Genomic DNA, 19,960 nt, shown 5'->3' with positions numbered 1-19,960 from the left:
TTCATATCATCCCACACACAAATGAGAGGTGGGTCTGGTAGGGACAACTGTCCACACCTTGAGGATTTAAGTGGTTCTGTTCTTGTTCCTGGAGTGCCAGAAACAGTGAATGCTTGTGTTCAATTTTAATTCAAGTTCTCTTCAAGGATTTATTTTTGCAGAACTGTGAGGCTTCAAATTTTCATTGTCTCCAGCCAAGAGAGAATGTAAAATGGCCTCAACAGGTGCAACAAAGAAGCACTTCAGAGTCCTCTCATAACTCAACAGACACAAAGTAAATGTATTCAATAAATATTTTATTTTGACACATAGTACATATTTGTACTTTATGAAAATACTATGACTAAAGGGATGCTTACAAAGATATTGACCAAAAAAAGGAAAAGCATAAAATTATAATTTTCCTAAACAGAAGTATTTTTGTACTTAGAAGAATTTTTAGGCTTATCATTGAGTACCATTTATGTGTTTTGTACTGCTGAGAATGCAGCCAGCCCAAGTGATTTGGAGATGAAGACCTACTGACTGTCAGTAGTTATTAGGTGCTTTTGATGGTGTTACCTGTCTTGTGCAGTCCACAGGGCGCCCTATCTAAACCCTTGAGGTCACTGGGAGACTTTCTGCTTACTTCAAGGGTGCTGTGTTGGGTCTGCAAAGTGCTGTAAGCTCTCTGTAAGGAGATAGGAACCTTTCTAGAGCAACAGATTGCTTTGAACTACAAGAGGTCATTTACTGAGGACAATATTAAGTATTTTTAAGTAGGTGACACTCATTGCTAAAATGCAAATAGCTGAGGGAGTGGTACTAGGGTAGTGGTGCTTTCCAGTGAATTAAGAAGAAAAACCTACAAAACCAACACACCACTTTGCTTCACACCACTTCAAACTGTCTTCATTCACACCTTATCCATGGAAACCTCAAGTAATCTGTGGCACACCTGCAGCATCCCAACAAGGTTAGCAAGGAAAAAATGTTACTCACCTTGCTCTCTTCTGTCTATTCAGATTTAAAAGAATGAGGGATGCCTTTTGTTATGAAACCCAACCTTGTGGGGATTCCAAGCTGGAGAGCATGAGTGCCTGAAAATATCAGAAAACTGGCTTAGCAAGAGAAATAGGGAGTGAGCGAAGGAGCCAGTCTGTTGATTTTGGAAGGAGTTGCAAAAGTTCCCCTGACTTCAGCTGGGCATCAGCCAGGCCCAGTGGGCATAAAAATCCACTCTGCAAATCTCCTATCTTTCATACACAATACTGACAGGGGTCCTACAGACAAAATTTAATTTACTGTGGTACTCTGACACCACCAAAAATTGTTTCTTTGTGGTAGAGTTTACCTGTGTGTAAAAAGTCAGCACAAACATACATCCTTATGTACTAGGATATTACATACACCTTGTTTGATTCCTCTGCATAATTGAATTCCACCCTTGGAGAATAAACTAGGAAGTCTGCTTCTTGATGGTTAATCTTCTGTTACAACACATGATGGATGACTGTTTTCAAAATATTTGTGAAGGCATGTATGTATTATACTAAAGAAAGGTGTTATTTTGTTAGCATTGGGAATGAAACCTTAGATTTAGCCAGAGATAAGAAATAATCCTTTAATACTTCCATAAAATCTGTGGCTGAAACAAAGACACAGCAGCATCCTATGCCTTCATCAGTCCCCAGCTCTAAAACTGTTTCCTAACAGCTTTTTACAGAGCCCAATACAGAGGACAAAGATCAACAGGATGCTATTATCAAGCACCATGTGCTGTGAAAGGCTAAATGGTGAAACAGTCTGTGCTAGCATCCTTGTTTGTATTATCTCTGAATCCATGGATAGTGAGAAAATGAGGGCTTCTAAAAGAACACCTAAAGAAATTGGCTGTTGTCTTATTATAATGCTAAAATACTACATCATACATAAAGGAGTACAAAAGTGGTCTAGGACAGTCACTATACTGAAACTTTTGAATACTGTAGGATATTATTCCCCTCTTTTTTTTTTTTTCACACATACACACATGCCTGTTCATCATAAAATTTATTAGCAAGCGATACACAAAATTTCTCAAAGCACACTGAAGTTTTAAAAAAGAAAGAAATTAGTTCCATTGTCAACATATGTGTTTGGTTACTGCCACAAGGAAAGCAGGCTACCCCTATAGATGTCTTTGCAGGGATAAAAATCTGACAAAACCACACTCTGGGCTTTCTTCAGTGTCATTGTAAAAGCTCTGAATAAAGCTGGAGAACAAGAGGTCACAGCAATATTTTAAATGAGAGGTTGTATTCCAACAAAAACAACAAGATTATACCAGCTAGGCCTTTTTTGAGGAAGGTGATGAACAGTAACAGAGAAGGTAACAACCATGCAATTTTCTAGCCAAAATCTAATACTACCCTTACAGAAAATGCATCACTATTCATGGTAACAGGAAAATGCCTAAAAGGTTTCTGGGCCTGTTCATTAAACCATCACAGCTGATTATATAAAAACTACTTTTGAAGAAGGATTCTCTATCTGTTACTGGCCCTAAATCATAAAGGAGTATAAATGTGAACAAACTCATTTTTCCTTAATTGAAAGCACGGCAAAGGCTGTGGTCAGCATAAAGAGAGATTCTGAAATAAGAAAAGCAATAAAATAAATAAGTGGGAACAACAATGGACAATTTCCACCCAAGCATGAGCATGGTAAAAAAACAATGCAGAGAAAAGATCGGAAAGTGAAGGTGATGAAAATAATAAAACAGAGTGTGCCCCAAATTCTTGCTTGAATGTGTCTTGGAGGACAAGGGGCATTCCAGCCTTTCCTACCGTGATGGAACAACTCAGCAGAAAACACAACAAATCAACAGTCAGCAAGACTTTTTCCCTTGGAGGGCAATGCTTATGATCAGAAATCAAACCAAGTTAATACAGAGGCAACACTTGCAAAAGAACTACAAAACAACCCTAGCATAGAACTACTTACTTCAATAACAGGGTTTTGACAATGGTGGCCCTTGCCCTCTCATTTTCCTAAAAGCTACTTTCTTACAGGACTACAGACAGCCTTGGCCTAACCTGAATGTTAGGAGAGGTCTTATTCTCCAGCCATTCTGCTGGCAAGGGCCATGCAAGCCCAATCCCCCCAGGTATGTGCAGTACCCAGGTGCTGAACCACGTAGAGGCACTGACACTCAAAGCAGCTCAGGGAGGCACCCACGGAACGAGGCTCTCCCACCGGGCACCGATTTGAGGCCATTGCTGCCAGTTCATCTGGATTGGTGATATTCCATTCAAGAATTCCTTATAGTAAAACATCTCAAATTATTAAACTAGCAGATAGCTGAAGTTATTCTTGTCCTAGCTCCCAGTAAGCTTTTTCCAACCATAACTGATGTCCAATAGTTTCAGTCCACATTGTTTGTGTACACCATATCTTAATGGTGTCTTTGTTTTCCCTGTCTCATTTCAGAAACATGATAAAACATTCTGGAAATAGGTATGCCAATAAAATGTTTGAATCCTCAGGGACATATTTGGTTTTAATCCATTGGGTTTTTTCCTATTTTGAAAGGCACAAAATTACAAAAAAATGTTTTATTTTGGTCATGTTCAGCCCTGTGTGCATGGGATGACCCCGACAAACATGCTGGAAGAATGTATGTTTTGTGTAACTGAATTTACCCCTGGCAATAATCTGTATTCAGGCCTTCATGCTTAGCCCATTTCCATGTATTTAGCTCTTTCTGCTAGTTAACTTGTGTGTACAATGGAGTTCAGTCCAGTATTCACTCTGTAAGTATATCAACAGGCAGGTGGAACTGTGAGGACCTTTTCTGTGCTGGTGGGCACTTACTTATGTCATTGTACCTGCTGAGAAAGTGCTTGCCAACACATATTACAGCTCCACAATCCAGCCTCACGTAATCAGGTTCTGCCTGTATGAGGTTAGAGGCCTCCACAATGAAGCATTTCCATTCCCTGAAAAACAGCTGCATGTGGAATCAAGCAAGCAGATATTTTTACCCATACAATTTTCCTCTTGCCAGACAGCTGCTTGGGTTTTATTTGCTTTTTGTTTGTTTGCACATTTGTTTGTTTGTTTTTATGAGAATATCCATAGGGAAATGTCATTTACACTTAATGTCTTTATTTACTTATTTTGATAGCAAATTCAAACAATTCAACGAAGATAAACATTCTGCTTGGCACATGTTGCATAAGAAATAAGAAAAATTTCTAATGAAATGTATTCATTTGAAATTGTAAGGTGCAGGGGTTCCTGTCAAGTATGATGTGAAATACAAGGAGGATTTTTCCTTAAGGAACTAACACTTCCCACAGCAGTTAACACTCTGTGTGGTAAGGAAAGGAAACAGAAGAGGGTGCATGGTCACAGCTTCTGCTCCGCTCATCTACACATGCCTGTTACACCTGCATGTGAGGATACAAAGATGCTGAGATCTAAATTATACCAATGCCAGCAGAAGGGCAGAGTTCAAGGACTGCCCTGCATTGATTGACATGAATGTGGTTCTTTCCAAGAACTTTTTCAGTGCTTAGTACTGCAGCCTTCTTAGAATGGGTTCACACAGCATTGCTACTTTGAGTTTCTGGGGGCAGCCAGGAAAAGTTTCACCTTTGTGGACAATTCAGCATCTTATTTCAGACTTATTCATGAAATAGTGAAAGCAAAGAGAGCACTGCATACAAGCACTCAGAAGCACAATGAGAAAAATGATAATAAACTTAAAGCTATATAAGCAAAAGTTACACAAACTAAATCCCTCAATTCTTTCCATTAACAAAAATGTGGTGAGTAACACTGGCTGAATGAGAAATCTCAGACCAGGTCTTCTGTTTAGCTGTTGCCATCTGTATTGCAAGATAAGAGATCCTGGCAAGTATTTACAAACTCATGATAGCAGAAGATTCTGCAGTAGTGAATGAGCTCCATCACGGTCAGGATTTTTCTCTCCAACTGTACAGTTTTGAAGCAAGAATTGTGTTGCAACTCAAAGCTCTATCTTCACAACAAAGACAAAGAAGTGACAGACCTTTGAGGCCAAAGTCACTTGTTTCTGGGCAGGTCTTTTTGGAAGAACCAAGATCATGCAGAGGCTTAAGCTCATATGCATGAACAGTTCCCTCACAGTCAACAGAAGATATATAAATCCCCCTTTACCTGGGACCTAGGTTTTAAAGTAAGGAGCTCTAGTACTTTTAAAAATAAGGTTTTAATATGTGCAGAAAAAGTGGAAGCAACAGTCATCTGAAAATTTAAGAATGAAGGGGAAAAATTATTAATCTAAGCACTGCTGAGCATGCAAGACTTGAGTTCTTCTCAGTAGGACTTCAATAGAGGCACAGATTTAAGGTTTCTTTATGAACACCCAGTTCATCACAGACCATAAATCTCACCATAGATCTCTGCATGCCTTTCACTAGGCAAATTTTCAAATTTTCAGTTTGAAAAAAATGCAGACATGGCAACAAAAACCACTGATTTTTCAAAGTGCTGGAAGTTAAAAAAAAAAAAAAAAGAAGACAACAGATCACTCGTGATAACCTGGACTGATTATTTTTCAAATTTTTTTGTTGAAAATTGACATTGAAGGCCATGAAAATGCTCTGTTTCTGGTTGGAGCATTTTTAAGGACTTTTTTTTTTTTAATATGAAACATGAAAATGCCTAAATTTGAAAACATTTGAAAATTTAAACTTTTGCATGCAGATATAGGCACTTTTACCTCCCCTTCCCTTCACAGACATAAATATAACCCCTCCAAACCAGTAACTTGCGAAACTCATAATTTGAAAAGAAATGGCCTAGTACTATCAAACTGGTTTTTTGCAGATGGAGTTAAAACTTAAAATATGGATCAGCTCCACTTACATTTACAAAATTATAAGGAGACACAGCATTACAATCAGTGAAGGATTTAACTTCTTAGTGATACAGAGATTTCAATACAAACAAGCATTTAGGCTAGAGCTGCAGGCAATCAGAACAGGGGAAATGCACACCCACCACCAGTGTTGGAGGGCTAAACCAAGTAGGGCTGACAGAATGACGGTGTGGAATTTGCCTGCTTTCTAGAGTAAAGTATCTTCCTTGCTGCAGCACCTGGCACTGGGGAAAGCCACAAGAACCTGCTGACTTCAGGAAAAAGCCCCATTAAGAAGGCACACAGGAAGGCACACCATATATTTCCAAAAGAGCTAGTTCTTACAGGCTGGTCTGCCAACAATTCTCATGTTGGAACAGGGAGGAGCAGGAGAAAGTGCCCTTCTAAGGTTTCACCTTCTTCTCCGTTTGAACCTAGTGGGACAGAAACAATGCAATGTTCTGACTTAATTTCCTCTCACGAGGCCTCTCACCTGGATGCACTGAAGCAGGGCACAGCCTTGATCCTGTAAGAATATTTATAGTAGGTGTCACTAGTCCGATACATGAATTTTTATTCCTTCCTTTTTTTTTCTCTAGAAGGCCTCAAGATCCATCCAGTTTTGCTCCCCCCCCAACATCTTTCTTTAAAGCTGAAAATTTTAATTCCAAAAGCAATGCCTCTAAAAGGAAACACCAGATGTGGTTCCCTGTCTTTACATTCCACTGGATTGGGCGCTTTTTTCTCTTTGACAGGAGCTGAGCCAGGACTTCTTCACAGTGTCCACTGTCTTCACTGTGTCACATAGCCACCACCTGAAGGAATAAAATTCTGATCTCTGCCTCTTTCCTCTCTCTTGCAGAGATGAACAGGATCCATAATGCTACACTCTGTATTTCCCTAGATATAAAAAGAGTCAAATACCTTGTCTTTGAGTAGTACAATGACTAATGCATGCTCTTGTTATTCAGGGTCAAATGGTCACTTGCTTTGTTTACTTTATGAATGGTAGCAACACTGTGTGGCCAAAAAAGCATGCTGTGGTCTCAGAATGAACATAACTCCAGGCGTGGCAGTGGGGCAGTGAGACATGCATCTGGGAAGCTCACCAGGCTGCAAGGATTCATGCTCGGACCCAATGGGTGCTGCTCATTCACTTGAGTCACTGCAGGCACTTGGCACTTGTCAAGCACAGACTCAACAACATCCTCTTCAGCTAAGCAGTGGTGCTACCAGGCTGAGAACTTTTTGCTCCTTGATTGTCCTCGTTCTTCTAGATAGAAGTAAATACATATTTGGGAGGTAGCGTTGAGGTCTCTGGTGGTGCTCTGGATGTTGAAGAAAGTCACTAGAACAGAGCTGTAGTTTCTTTAAAACACCATGAACATTTTTAGAAAAGGAGTAATAAGCAAAAAATAAATATTTGAATAATACCAGAAGCAGAAATATGAAAAAGAGACCCTTGGGTGGAAGAGGAAAAAACCTACTTGATGGCACTAAACTGTAATAAGGGGCAAACAATCTAAAACTGAAATATGAGTTCCAATTACATTTTATGCTCAAAGCAGTTAAATATTCTTGCAGTTTACATGAGGATTAAAGCAGAATTGTAGAAATTGGAAGTGTGGCGTTGTGGGAAAGCTGCTATGCCTTGGCCACACTTTTAACAGGGAAGGAATCCCAAGTTACTGGGTGTGAATGACAGACCCACTGCTTTGGTATGTCATTGGCAATGGAAACTGACTTGCTTGCACTAGACTAACTCAAAAGGCTACACAACATCAGGCAGGCAGGTCTGACCTGATTTACATATTTTGGGTACTGCAGTACACTTCTATAAAGACAAGAAAAATCTACTGAGTTTAGCAATTAGCAGACAAGTGCTTCACTATTCTCGACATTGTATACTTCATGTACACTAAAATGGTTAGCTAATATATATTACCTTAACATATATATGTCTTCCAGGGTCAGATGGAGGTTTTTACAGAGATGATAGACTCAAATGGATGTGGATGTTCTGGCTAGCCTATTATTCATTCCTTCTGAAACAGGAAAAAAAGGTAAATAGGTCCTCAAGTTGTAGTTATATTTTTCTAATAAAGGGAGGCACTATGAAAGAAATCTCAGAGCAGCAGAGAAAGAAATGGATGGAACAATGCACTGGAATTTAGAAGCTCAGACTTGATTTTTGACTTTGCTGCTTCCAAAGTGCGACTCCTGGCAGGTCATTCACCTGTCTGTTCCCCGTCCTACTCTTGTGTCTAATTTGTCAAATGAAAGTGGTAGCAGCTTAGGCCAGAGGTTGTTTGTAGGATCTAATGCTCTTAAATGTCTGGTTCTGTTAAAGGGTTGCAGTTACTAATGCTCCTCCAGTAAAAAGAGGCATTAAAAAAAACCCAAACAAACCACTTGGTAGGAGACAGTAGGAATTAGATAACTAGATGCACTAGTATAGAAAAACAACACTCAGAAGCAGCATCTCAAAATTATGAAGTACCCTGATTATTTTAATGTTGTGAAAGAACAGAGGTAAGGAATAGGAACAAAGAAATATAGTCAGAGTATAACTGTCCTCCTACAGAGAAACCAACAGAACAAGTTGGCCCTTTCTTTGACTTCAACAAACTTCTGTTGAGTTCTCAAGAAACTGAAAGTGGAGCTGAGGTGGGAACAATAGACTTCCTAGAAGTGTGCTTCTTGAAGAATGGCTGTCCTGCACTGATCCTGTGGCTCTGTTCCTACTCTGCAGTGAATATTCTGCAGCTTTAGTTCAGCTAAAATGCCTCCTCCCTTCACTGCTTGCACATAAATTGCTATTAATGTTACCATGTTATACAAGTGCATTGGGGAGGAAAATAGGCCCACTAATGCATTGTCCTGCTCCAGTGTTTTTTAACCTGGAGGATGCCATGCTATTCCATGGACTGTGGGTGGGCACAGGCCACAAGAAAAAAGCAACAGAGGTGGGACATCCTCCACGAGGCTGCATCTGCCTCACCCTTTCTTCGCCATGCTTCTGCCCGGGCTGTGTGCAAAGCTGAATGCAGATAAAGCATATGCTCCCAGAGTTGCCTTATGGCCTCCCTTCCCTTCCCTGCTCACATGACAACCGTCACTTGTAGTCAGCCATGGCAGCAGCTCAGAGGGATCCAGGGCCTGCAGGCTCAGGCTGCAGCTGGCTAGCCCAAGCTTCCTTTTTATTATGGGAATAAATGCACACTGACCGTGGAACACACGTCTACCTAAACCTGGAAGAGCTACCAGGTCAGTTCCACAGCAGCAGGTAGATTCTGCCCTGGGCAGGAGAAGAAGAGAAGATGGTAATTAGGGATCCAACTCGGTCCCCTCCCCAACACTACTGAGCTCCATGGCAGGCCACAAAGGAGGGGAGTTAAAAAAAATATATATAGTATAAATTAATATTATTTATATCAATGCTACTATTTTTCCTGTTATCCTTAAATAAGAACAAAGTGAATGGAAATATTTTTTCTCTCTTGACAGACCACAGACATGTCTTTCATGTTGTGCCATGGGTTAATTAGGAGGGGACATGCAGTTGACAGGGAGATACTCTGCTGCCAGTTGAGTGCAAAGCAGGCAAGCCCAGATGAACTCAGAAAAATTCCATGGACATGCAACTTGGAAGCCCCAAATCCCACTGTGCAGGCAACAGAGCAAATGCTTTATCTGAGCTGAACTGCACCGACTTTAGTGCAGGCTGGCTGTGCACTGCAGCCCACGTGAGCCTGCCACAAGGCAGGGTCAGGGCATCACTCTCAAAAACTAATACTAGTTACACACAAGTGACAGAAAAGTCCCATCTGATGACACAAGATTTTTCAGAAAAATCTAGAAATGCAACTTGTGTGGATGGAGTTCTAAAATACTAATCAGCAAGCAACTAAAAAAATTTCAGCACTTGCTGTCTTGCTGTCCCTTGAAAAATTCCTCAGAGACACTTGCTAACACCTCAAAACTCTTGAAAACAGTGGCTGATGAAAGCCAGAAATATCTCCAAGTGGGCAAAAAAAGAGATTAATTTGCTTGAAATCATATGCAAAAAAATAGAGACCCAGAAATCTTTACTATCCTCTCCCTCTCTCCTCTTCATGACTTCAGTGCTGGCAAAAGATCCTGTATTGACAACCCAAGAAAATACAGTTCTCTCTTTCACTATGGACAGAATAAATCAAAGGCAGTGGAAATGCAAACATTCTGTTTTCTGAACATACTAGCATACCTCAGCTTACTCATCTCTCTTAGGAGGTGAAAAAATCCTTGTGCTTCTACGGACCTAATAGGTGGCCTGCCTTGCAACTAACTCACAAGCCATTTGTAACTGTATGAAGCAGACGCAAAACACAATTGTTCTACTTAGGAGCATTGTACATCCATTTTGTACAGCTGTAAAAAACTACATTACATGCAAGGTGTTCTTGTCTTGGCCTTGGTATCACACTTAGTATTACACTTGGTATCAAGTGTAATAGAGAGATCTGTTAACAACAAAATAAAACAACCTTTAAAATGAGGTTCATGTATACTGTTAAGTGCCTACATCACTTGTATTGCTCATTAATTATCTGCTTTGACAGGATTTTAGCAATGAAGAGGTATGAGAGGCTCCATGGTGTGGTGTTATTAATATGGGTAAAAATCCAGGACACTAATAGTACTAATACTGACATGTAAGAAACTACACCATGGAAGTTTTAACTGCCTGGATTAGGCCTCTTACTCTTGCCAGCAACTGTTTATGCATACTGAAAAGATGCTGCTTACCCACTACTGCAAAGCACTGCACAATCTGGAAGTGATAGGATGAAGCTCTGCCTAAAAATTAGGCCAACCTTTATATATGTGACTAATGAAATGTGTGTGCCTTCACTTGCCAGTGTCCCAGCCTCTGACACCTGACATGCACCTGACTTCCAGTGGATAGATGGTCAGCTCTGCCTTCTTAGCAATGAAAATGAAATACTGAAGTAGAATGCATTCATTACAAGAATATGTTTATGCTGTTATTTTTATATTATTCAGGCACTGACAAACACACTCCTGCTTACAACACCAAGAGGGTGGGGCATTTACAATACTTTTGTCACATCTTAAGAAAAAATGTGCAGGCTAATTTAAAATGCTTTCTCAGCAACATGGATACAATTTAGTTTTCTAATATGAGCTTATACTTTACTGCACTGCATTATTCAGACATAAGAAATATTATTTCATGGTTATTTAACATAATTCTGCCATACTGAGAAAAGGGGTTGGGGAATGACAGAAGAGTAGACAAGCCATGGAAAGATGCTGAAATTAACCATATTACATTGGAAAAAAGCTCAGGACTGAGAACACATGGAATAAACTCTGCAACATCCTTGGATGTATAAAGTCAAAATGAAACACAAATATTGCTCTCCTATTGGAAAAAAAAAAGACTACATCTCCGTTGTTATTATAACTATTATTTCTTAATTTATTATTAAATAAACTATTATTTCTTAATTTATTATTAAATAAACTATTATTTTCTTATTAGAACTATTTTTTTTAATATCACAATTACTGACTGGAAGTCAGCATCCTGCCTAGAGACAGAGCCACACCAGAAAATTAGTTCTTCCTAACTCCAAGAATAAATGCCATGTGTCTTCTGCGTAAAAACCACGAGGGGCTCATGTTGTATATATTCAAGCCCTCGCCAACTTTAATACACAGGGTCAGTGTACGCAGTATGCTTCCACACTGTTTCATTTCTGTAGTGGTAGGGAGCTTCTCCCATAAAGTTGGACTACACTTCCAACACCCATCAGCACAATCTCCATGCAGCCACACAAAAGCTGCTGGCCTCACACTGTCGCTTTGTGCATATCAGCCCGTCAGGCACAGAAATTCTCAAATGAATTTCACATCCATGTGTTAGGTTCGGTCCGCGAGTGCAGGGCAGAGGACCGGGCAGGACACGGAGCGTGGCGCGGACCCCAGCGTTATACTCGGCTAGTTCTGCCAACAGAGCGATCTCTATGGGAAGCCGATGTGAAGCCGGCCGTGCTGTCGATGCTGGCGCGGTGAGGGCCTCTCCGCCACGCCTGGGCGAGGATTCCTACGGCAGGGGGCACCGCCCGGAGCTCCGCCGTATCCCCGCGCGGCGCCGCCGCCTGAATCCCCTCGCCGGGTCAGGGGGCAGCGCCGGCCCGGCCCGTCCGCCCGCGGGCCGCGGGGGAGCCTGCCCGTGTTTACTGCCCCAGCAGGGGCTGCGCGGATGCGCTGCTGCCTCCCGCAACTTCTGCCTCGCCGTGCCGTGGCCCCTGAATGAAACTCGCCCAACTCGGCCGAGTAAGTTATCGGGAGATTGCTCGGGGTGCGCCGAGCCGGGCCGAGTCCGCACCCCGCTACCCCGCGGCACTGCCCAGGGCAGACGTAGTTTACTCTCGCGGCGCTGCCCGAGCGGCCAATGGACAGTGGCTGCCGGCGCTGTGGCCGCCACGGCTCCGCGCTGCCCGGGGCGGCCCCCGCTCCCTACCCCGCTCCGGCACCGCCGCCGGGGGCTCCGCGAACCCTGCGAGGGGCAGCGCGGCGATCTTTGTGTGAGTGTGTGCGGGGAGTGTGTGCGCCGGCGGCTCCCTCGCGGGCCGCGGGTGTAACGGCAGCGCTGAGTGGCCGGCGGGCCCGTCGCTCAGCGCACCGGCCAATGGCGGGGCGCCTTATATCGCGGGGAGTGTTGTGGCGCTGCCCGGGTTGCATGGCTCTGTGTGGAGCCGCGTTCCGCGGGCGCCGAGGCGGAGGGGCTGCGCTGCGAGCCGCGTCCGGCCCAGCGGCGCGGTGCGCACCCCGCCGAGGTGAGTGCCCCCGCCCGCAGACCCGACCCGGGCGGGCGGAGATGGGCAGCGGCAGGGAGGGAGAGATAGGGAGAGGGGTGCCCTCGCCCCACGCTTTACGCTCCGCGCCCCAGTGGCGGAGCAGCCCCCCGCACCCTCTTGCGGCGCTGGCGGAGGGCAGGGAGGCGCGGAGCTTCCCCTGCCCGGCGCGGCGGCTGCCGCGGCTCCCAGTCACTTTTCCTCCCTCTTGCCAGCCCTGCCTTCGTTTTGAAAGTTTGGGCAGCGGAGGACGGGTGGGTTGGTGCCGCCAGCCCTCCGCCCGGCCGGCAGGGTAGGGGTGACCGGGGGTATGTGACGGGGAGGGGGCCAAGTGGATCGCGGTACAGCGCAGGGCATTTAAAACACCAGCGAGCTGAGCCCGAGAGGCGGCGGGGGTAGGCCAGCCAGTGCCAGGCTGCGTTTGAAACCAGGCACCTCTCGCCGCCACAGAGAGAGGCAAGAGCAGCGGCGGAGAGAGGAAGGGGAAGGAGGGCGAGGAGGAGGAGGGATGGCCACCGGCCGCCGCTCGGTGCGTGTCTCCGGGGGGACTTGACAGGGAAATCGCGGCAGACAGAAACGAAACTTCATCCCGAGGGGCGGCGAGGCGCGGGGGAGAGTGCGCGGATCGGTATCGGCTGCCGCCGGCCTGGGGGGCTCCGCGCCGCCGGGAGAAAGGGCGGGGGGGATATAAAACCGGAGAGGGGGAAGCAGCCGATCCAGCGGCCGCACGGGGAGCGGGAGGAAAAACCCCGGCGCCGACCCCGACAACAACAGCGGCGGCCGGGCTCGGCCGGAGAGTTGGGCTGTGCGTTTTCCGGTAGTCATCGGCGATGCACCCGGGGCGGCGGCGGCCCCGGTGGGCAGCGGGGGGGCGGGCGGGCGGCCCTGCCGGAGTTTCGCGTGGATGCGGGATTATGTTGTGTCAATAAGTTTAAGGTGGAGAGGGAGGAAGGGAGGGAGGGAGGAAGGCGGGCGGGGGCCGGGGGGAGGTGGCGGCAGGCCTCGGCCGCGCGAAGTCCTATTTCTGAAGGTAAGTTGTGACATTGGGTGGTCGCGATGACAGAAAACTTGGCGAGGGGCGCCTTGGGGAGGGGGCGGCTGCCTCGGGGGGGTCTCTCTCGGCCGCCGGGAGCCGGATGGGTGCTCGGCTGTTATTTGCTGCTGCGAGATCGGGTCGCTGGTAAATTACAGAAAGCAGCCCTCCTCCTCCTCCTCCTCCTCCCCCCGCTCCCCGCCAGGCGCTTCGCTCTTCCTCCTCTCGGGTTTATTTGCAATGTATGAAACTTGCATGGATGTGAGGACAGCCGATCCAGTGTGGGTTTGCGAGGAGGAGGAGGAGGACGGGGAAGGAAGGGTTGGAGGCAGGGGAGAAGCAGGCAGTCGCGTTAATCCCGGGCGCCGCACGGCAGCAGGTTTGCGTTAGGAATATCGGTGGCAGCCCGCTGCCGCCGCTGAATGAGGAAGGTAAAACGAAGCGATGCGAGAGCCGCCGAGGCGACATGCACGGCGGCGGGGCGAGAGGCACCGGCAGGCGGCTGCCCGCCCCCTCCCTCCCTGCCTGCTGCCTCCTCCCTCCCTCCCCGCCGGGGCGGGGAAGGACCGTGCCCGGGTCTCCCCCGCTCGCCGCCAGCCGAGCCGGGGGGCCGCGGGGCTTTAACCGTGTGCGGGGCGGATTCGCCACTTTTTCCGGGGGAGGCCCGCGGTTAAAAGTTTTCTGCGGAGGTGAGTGTGTGCGGGGAGGCCGGGGCGCCGCCAGGCCGGCGGTGGTCACTCGGGCCTGGGGCGCCGAAACCATTGCCCGTCCTGCTGGTGACACGTCCAAGTCCCGCAACCCGGCGGGGCGGCGGAGGGGCCCGGCTCGGCCGCCGGGGCACGGACGGGGTGCCGGTCTCCATGTGGGCTCTCCCGGCGGCGGCACCTCCTCCCCGGTGGCAGCGGCGGCGGCAGCAGCGGGATCATCGCCCGGGCCCGCGGGGAGGAGGAGGGGAGCAGCAGGGAGGTGTTTGCTGCCAGCCTGCCTCGCCGGAGCCCGCCGGGGAGGGCAGCTGGGAGGGCCGGGGAGCCCCCCGCGCCGCCGCCCCTTCCCTGCGCGCCCGCCCGCCCCCAAAGGTGTTGTGCAGACTTTTCCCCCGGGAGGGTGAGATTTATGCGCTGCATTATTGCTCCTCTCCTCCCCCCTCAAAGCAAGATGGACTCTCTCGTCTCTCTCTCTCACTCACTCTCTCCCTCTCTCTCGTTCTCTCCCCCTCTCCCTGTGTCTTGTCAGCCTTCAAGATCGACATTTTGTAACTAGGATGCAAACTTGATGGTGACCGGGGGCGGGGGGCGAGGAGGGGAGACGGGAAAACCCTGGGTCACGGCGGTCTTTCTCCATATTTAATACCTTTTCTTTCCACCCCACCCCGGAGCCCGGATTCCGGTGGCCCTACACTTTGCACGGGCGAGGGTGGGCGGAGGGCGGGCGGCGGCTGCGAGCGCCGCTCCCCCCGCGGCGGCCGGGGGTCGCTCCCCGCGGGCTGCGGTGGCGGAGGGGCGGCGGGGCGGCCGCAGCGCTCCGGGCGGCTCGGCCGGGCTCTGCCGGGGGGCAGCGGGCATTACCTGAAACTGTGCTCCAGCCTTGCAGCCTTCGTCCGTCGCTCTGTCTGTCTGTCTCTTTCCCCTGGTCGTTCTCGTACCTGCGGTCTGGCGGCTGATTCTTCTTGTTAATTTTTGCGTTGTTTGGCTTATCCACGCGCGGGGATTGATCGCTCACTTGTGTAAGTTCCCGGGGGTTTTTGTTATGTATGCCTCCTTGCAGATGGTGGTCAACTTTCTGTCTTTTATTTTGATAGTACTTGCGAGTATTACTGTGTGTGCGTGTAAATAATTACGTGATGCATCTCTGTGTGTATGTATGTGAGTCTGTGCGCGCTCATAAACATGCATCCGTGTGAGAGAGAGAGACAGAGGAAGAACAACCCACCCTGCTGATGCACACTCAGATGATTTGCTCCATTTGCCCACTCCTAATGCCCTCTAAAGACACGGTGCATCTTTTGTTTGCTCCTTACGGTTTCCTGCGACTGTCATCTTGTTTTAATGACAGCTTAGCTGGGATGGGGGTGAGGAGGAAGCAAGTTTCAAGTTTTGGGATCTCTCCTTTTGTTGGTGATGTGGTGAGTTGCAATATTGTAAAATCATGGTGTGCTGATGATGTGCCTTTATTTGATACTTTATAGGTCACTATCACATGACAAAGACTTTGAGACAGCTTCATCTTCGTCGGTCTGTAATTTCCTTTTGCCTTTCTGGGTAAGTATGTGGACTGTACACATGAAAAAAGAACTTGGTTGTTGTTGATAAGACAGAGGTCCTCGTGCTGCCACTTCATATGAGGAAGATGCTTGTTCTGGTTTTAGCACCTCAGAAAACGTCTTCTCCAGGTGCTAATAGCTACTGCTAGAATACAAAGTTTGTACGTAGGCGTTCCTCCAGGTAACCTGGAAATTAAAAGGTTGTGCATATTCAGAGCTCTCTTCACTTATTTTTTTTTAGTGGTGGTTTTTTCCCTTAAACTTTGTAAAGACAACCAGCTGATTGACTTAGGGCAAAAGTTTTAGACCAAAGTAACATTAGAATATGCGAAGTGCAACACACAGGTCAAAAATGTAATGAGTCCTTTTAAAATTCAGTGATAGAAAAGTTTGAGAATGTAAACTGAATAGGTAATTAGAAAATGTGAAGGTCAAGAATCAATGACAAGTTTAGCAGAACTGTAATGCTGATGCAACAGGAGTGCGTTCAGTTTTAACACATAAACTGAGAGCTAATTAGAGTTCCATCCCTGCTCATTCTGTGTTACTGTTTCTGCTCTTAGCATTGATGAATGCAGAGACCAGTCAATTTGAAATATGTATCTTACTTACTTAATTTGCTAGTATTCCTACATTTTCAGGTACACATCAATTTTTTTTAATCTGCATGCTGGGAAAAGTTATGATAACTTTTGAAGGGTTTGACACCTTTTAAGCTGAAGTGGAAGTGGTTGTTTAAAGAAGAAAGAGGTTCTAAATTTTTGGAGTCACATTTAAAAATGACATAAAATGAGTGGCGTTTGGAGCACTTCTCATACAATTGCCCATGCTGTCACTGACCTGCATTTGGCCCAAAATGGGAAGTGGGAGGTAGCATATCGCCTTGGTACTATTCTGCGCATAATTAAAAACAAGACAGGACATGTATTTGGGGTAAGCTTAGCACTCGTAAATGCAAATGATTAATAACATACTCCTGACCTTTTGCAGGCAGCGTATAGCAGACATAGGATAAGTGATGGTCCCAAACATGCTGACTTGAAGGGGGCTGTTGGGAGCAGCTGTTCTGGTATGATATTATAACCACAAAGCTAGTGTTGAGGCTGGGGTAACCACTGTGGGCAGTTGGTTCAAAGGTAGAACTCTGCTGTTCTCCAGTTCCTGCAGATTTACACTCAAATTTCAGGTTTTTGGATTTTGTATGTGGTGTGGTTAGTATGTGCAGGTCTCAGAGTGTAAACACCAAATTCAATTACTGAATTTTTTTGTGACAGACTAGTTGCATAGGAGAATATTGCTTTTGGTTTTATAGCATTACTGACAAGGATTGTGTTCTGTGAAGAGTAATTTTTGCAACAGTTTTTTCTAGGTAAAAATGCATGTGGAAATTCAAAACTGGCAGATAGGCTTCAAAATGTTGATCAGGGCTGAATACAAATGTTCTGATTTCTGAACTTAATTTTCTGTGTTTTCAGTTAAGAGTCACATGAGAGTACTGTAAGTGCTAAGGACATTTTCTTTATTTCGAGTAATAGTAAAGGATACTGAACAAGAATAGCTCAGAGACCTTGACTCAGGTCTTGAGTCATTATCTGGTTTTAGTTTTGTTATGAAGTCTTTTGGATGCATGGAATGTTGATCTGGCAGTGAAGTGGTGATCATAATCTTCCCACACTTGGAGAGAAGTGGACCTTGGTTTTGTGCATCGTGCTAAATGTATGTCTCACCTGATGTTGAACTGGCTTGAACTGAGAAAAGGGTAAGGTATCATTTTTACCAAAAAAACATAATAGGAGCTTTTGAGGAAGACAAGAAATACCTTTCCTTGTAGCTTAAAAAAAAGGCAATGAAAATAATGCACCTAGTTAAGGTGAGAATAGAGATGTTGTTAAGTTTGTCCATGACTGGAAATCTCTGTTTGCTTTGGGGAGCTTTTATTTTGGTAAAAGGGAAGATTTCTTTTGTTACACAGTTCTCACTAAAGTAACTGTTCATGGCTGGATTTTAGTCATTTGGTCCTGACATACTGGAGTTCTGGTTTGCTTGGTGAGTGCCAATGCAGGGCTGGTGTGTCACAAGATAGAAAGTGATGAGCTGCTTTGCAGGGGGCCTTGTGGATGTTTCAGAAATTGACCCAAGCTCTCAAAAGTTTGTTGCACACTACCGTCCCTCTTGGCACAGCAAGCTGCTAAACCATGTCAAGCAGGCATGTAATTTAGCAGAAATATAGCTGGTTTGTGTGGAGGTAAACTCAGAGTATTTAAGATGCTTGCCCTTGACCCTTTGGACTTTTTTGGGGGCTGCTTGCTGTAAGCTCATTGCCTGCAAAACTTCCATTGGCTTCTGCAGGAGGTTTATTTAGGAAAGGAGTGTAGGAGTGATGGTGAGAGGAATTTGTCCACGTTTATTTTTCCCTTCAAGGAAGAAAACCTTTCTCTTTCGGAGCTGTTGTGTGAATAATTAAAGATATTAAATGTCAGTTTTCCACATAAAATATCAGAGGTAATCGTGCCATTATTTTATAACTGTTTTTCCTGTTCATCCGGAACGCTCTTAATACACTTTGTTCGTAAATTAGTGGTTCTGTAATTGGCAATCCTGTAAGCATGTGAATATCTTGAAGGAGATGACAAGTCTTGTTAAATTCACTGGTATGATTGCTTGCATTCAGAGCTTAAGGTTCTTCCAGGTTGCTGCCACTCATGGTCCAGGGGCTGAGGATGTGCAGTGTCTCTGGAGCTCATGAACATGGCATTAGGCAGGGCAGTCCTCTAGCACAGAGCTGGGGAAAGAGTGGTGTGTAGAGAGGAGAACTTGACTGGGTGAGCTGGGCTGAGGTGCTCTTCCACCACATGTGGTGGAAAAGGTGCAGGTAAGGTTGGTGAGACCTGTGGTGTGCAAGGCTCTGCTGTGATGTGAAGTTTGTAAATACACCTGCAGTGGAATTTGGATGCCTGGGAGGTGAGACACTGCTTCTCTTTCAACAGTACATGGCTTGTGTAGTGCTCAGATCCCCCTCTTTATCCGAAGGCGGTTCCTCGCTGGAGGAAGGTACTATAAATTAAAATAGGAGCTGAAGTGAAACTCGCATTTTATTTTTTGAGTGTGTTGCAGGCTGTCTCTGTGAGCTCTGGTAAGTGATGTAGTCAAAACCAGAAGCTGCTTTCCAAATTTTGGACCCAAGTTGGACTTTCTGTGCCCTGTTGTGATGATGGCCTGCTGTGGCCACCAGTGGAATTATGAGCACAGCTTTGGCCTGCTGATGGCTTCCGAGGTCTTTACTTTTAGAAGCGTTGCCTTCTGTCCCTTGGTCACCTCTAAATGGAGAGTGACAGTACTTCCCTGTATCATTAAATCATATGGCACCTCTATATTGGGACAGTTTTCATGAGTGATTTAAGTTTTTCAGAGCAGTTTAGATACCATTGTAGCTTACTTTAAACTTAATAATTTATGTTTTCATTATTATTTAGGGGTCTATAAAGCTGGATTGAACTTATTATCATATGTATTTCAAAATATTCTTGAGAAGAAATAGGTTAAAGTCATCCTTCTAACTTATATAATGTTATTTCCTTTCCTTGTACCATCCCTTTCCTGGGGTTTTATTGCCAGAAGCCTTTTTGTTCAGTTTCATGTCAGAAGATTATTAGGACTTAATTCCTTTTTATTATTTTGGGTTTTTTTGTTTGTTTTTTTTTTTTTTTTTTAAGATCAGTAATGATACAGTGTTTCTGTCTGAGAGTAATGGGGTGAGTGTGGTCCTGGTGGACATGGGAATTTTACAAAAGGCTCCTACAGTTTTGGGTAGTTTTGGAAATGGTAGTATCTGAACCAGCCTAAGGATTACTCTGAATTTAAAAATGGCTTGATGGGCTGCTGTTTTGCATTGCCTGAAAAAGAAAAAAGCGCATATTATTTTCTCAATAATAGTG

General features: G+C 45.5%; 1 protein-coding gene across 5 annotated transcripts in view; it reads left to right on the top strand.

Moving 5' to 3' along the window:
• The first annotated feature begins 12,661 nt into the window (after window positions 1-12,661).
• Window positions 12,662-19,960, top strand: part of BBX (BBX high mobility group box domain containing) — a 149,964-nt gene continuing 142,665 nt past the window's right edge. For 3 of the 5 annotated variants that reach the window (XM_058043137.1, XM_058043142.1, XM_058043125.1), the window contains exons 1-2: window positions 14,338-14,454; window positions 15,951-16,023. The gene's annotated coding sequence lies outside the window, so the exon portion shown is untranslated. Of the gene's footprint in view, window positions 12,715-13,204; window positions 13,262-14,337; window positions 14,455-15,950; window positions 16,024-19,960 lie in introns of those variants that run through there. The other 2 variants (XM_058043133.1, XM_058043126.1) reach the window with 2 other exon arrangements.

This window comes from Melospiza georgiana, chromosome 2 (assembly GCF_028018845.1).
Source record: "Melospiza georgiana isolate bMelGeo1 chromosome 2, bMelGeo1.pri, whole genome shotgun sequence".
Taxonomy (NCBI): domain Eukaryota; kingdom Metazoa; phylum Chordata; class Aves; order Passeriformes; family Passerellidae; genus Melospiza; species Melospiza georgiana.
This window is presented reverse-complemented; position numbering and strand designations above follow the sequence as displayed.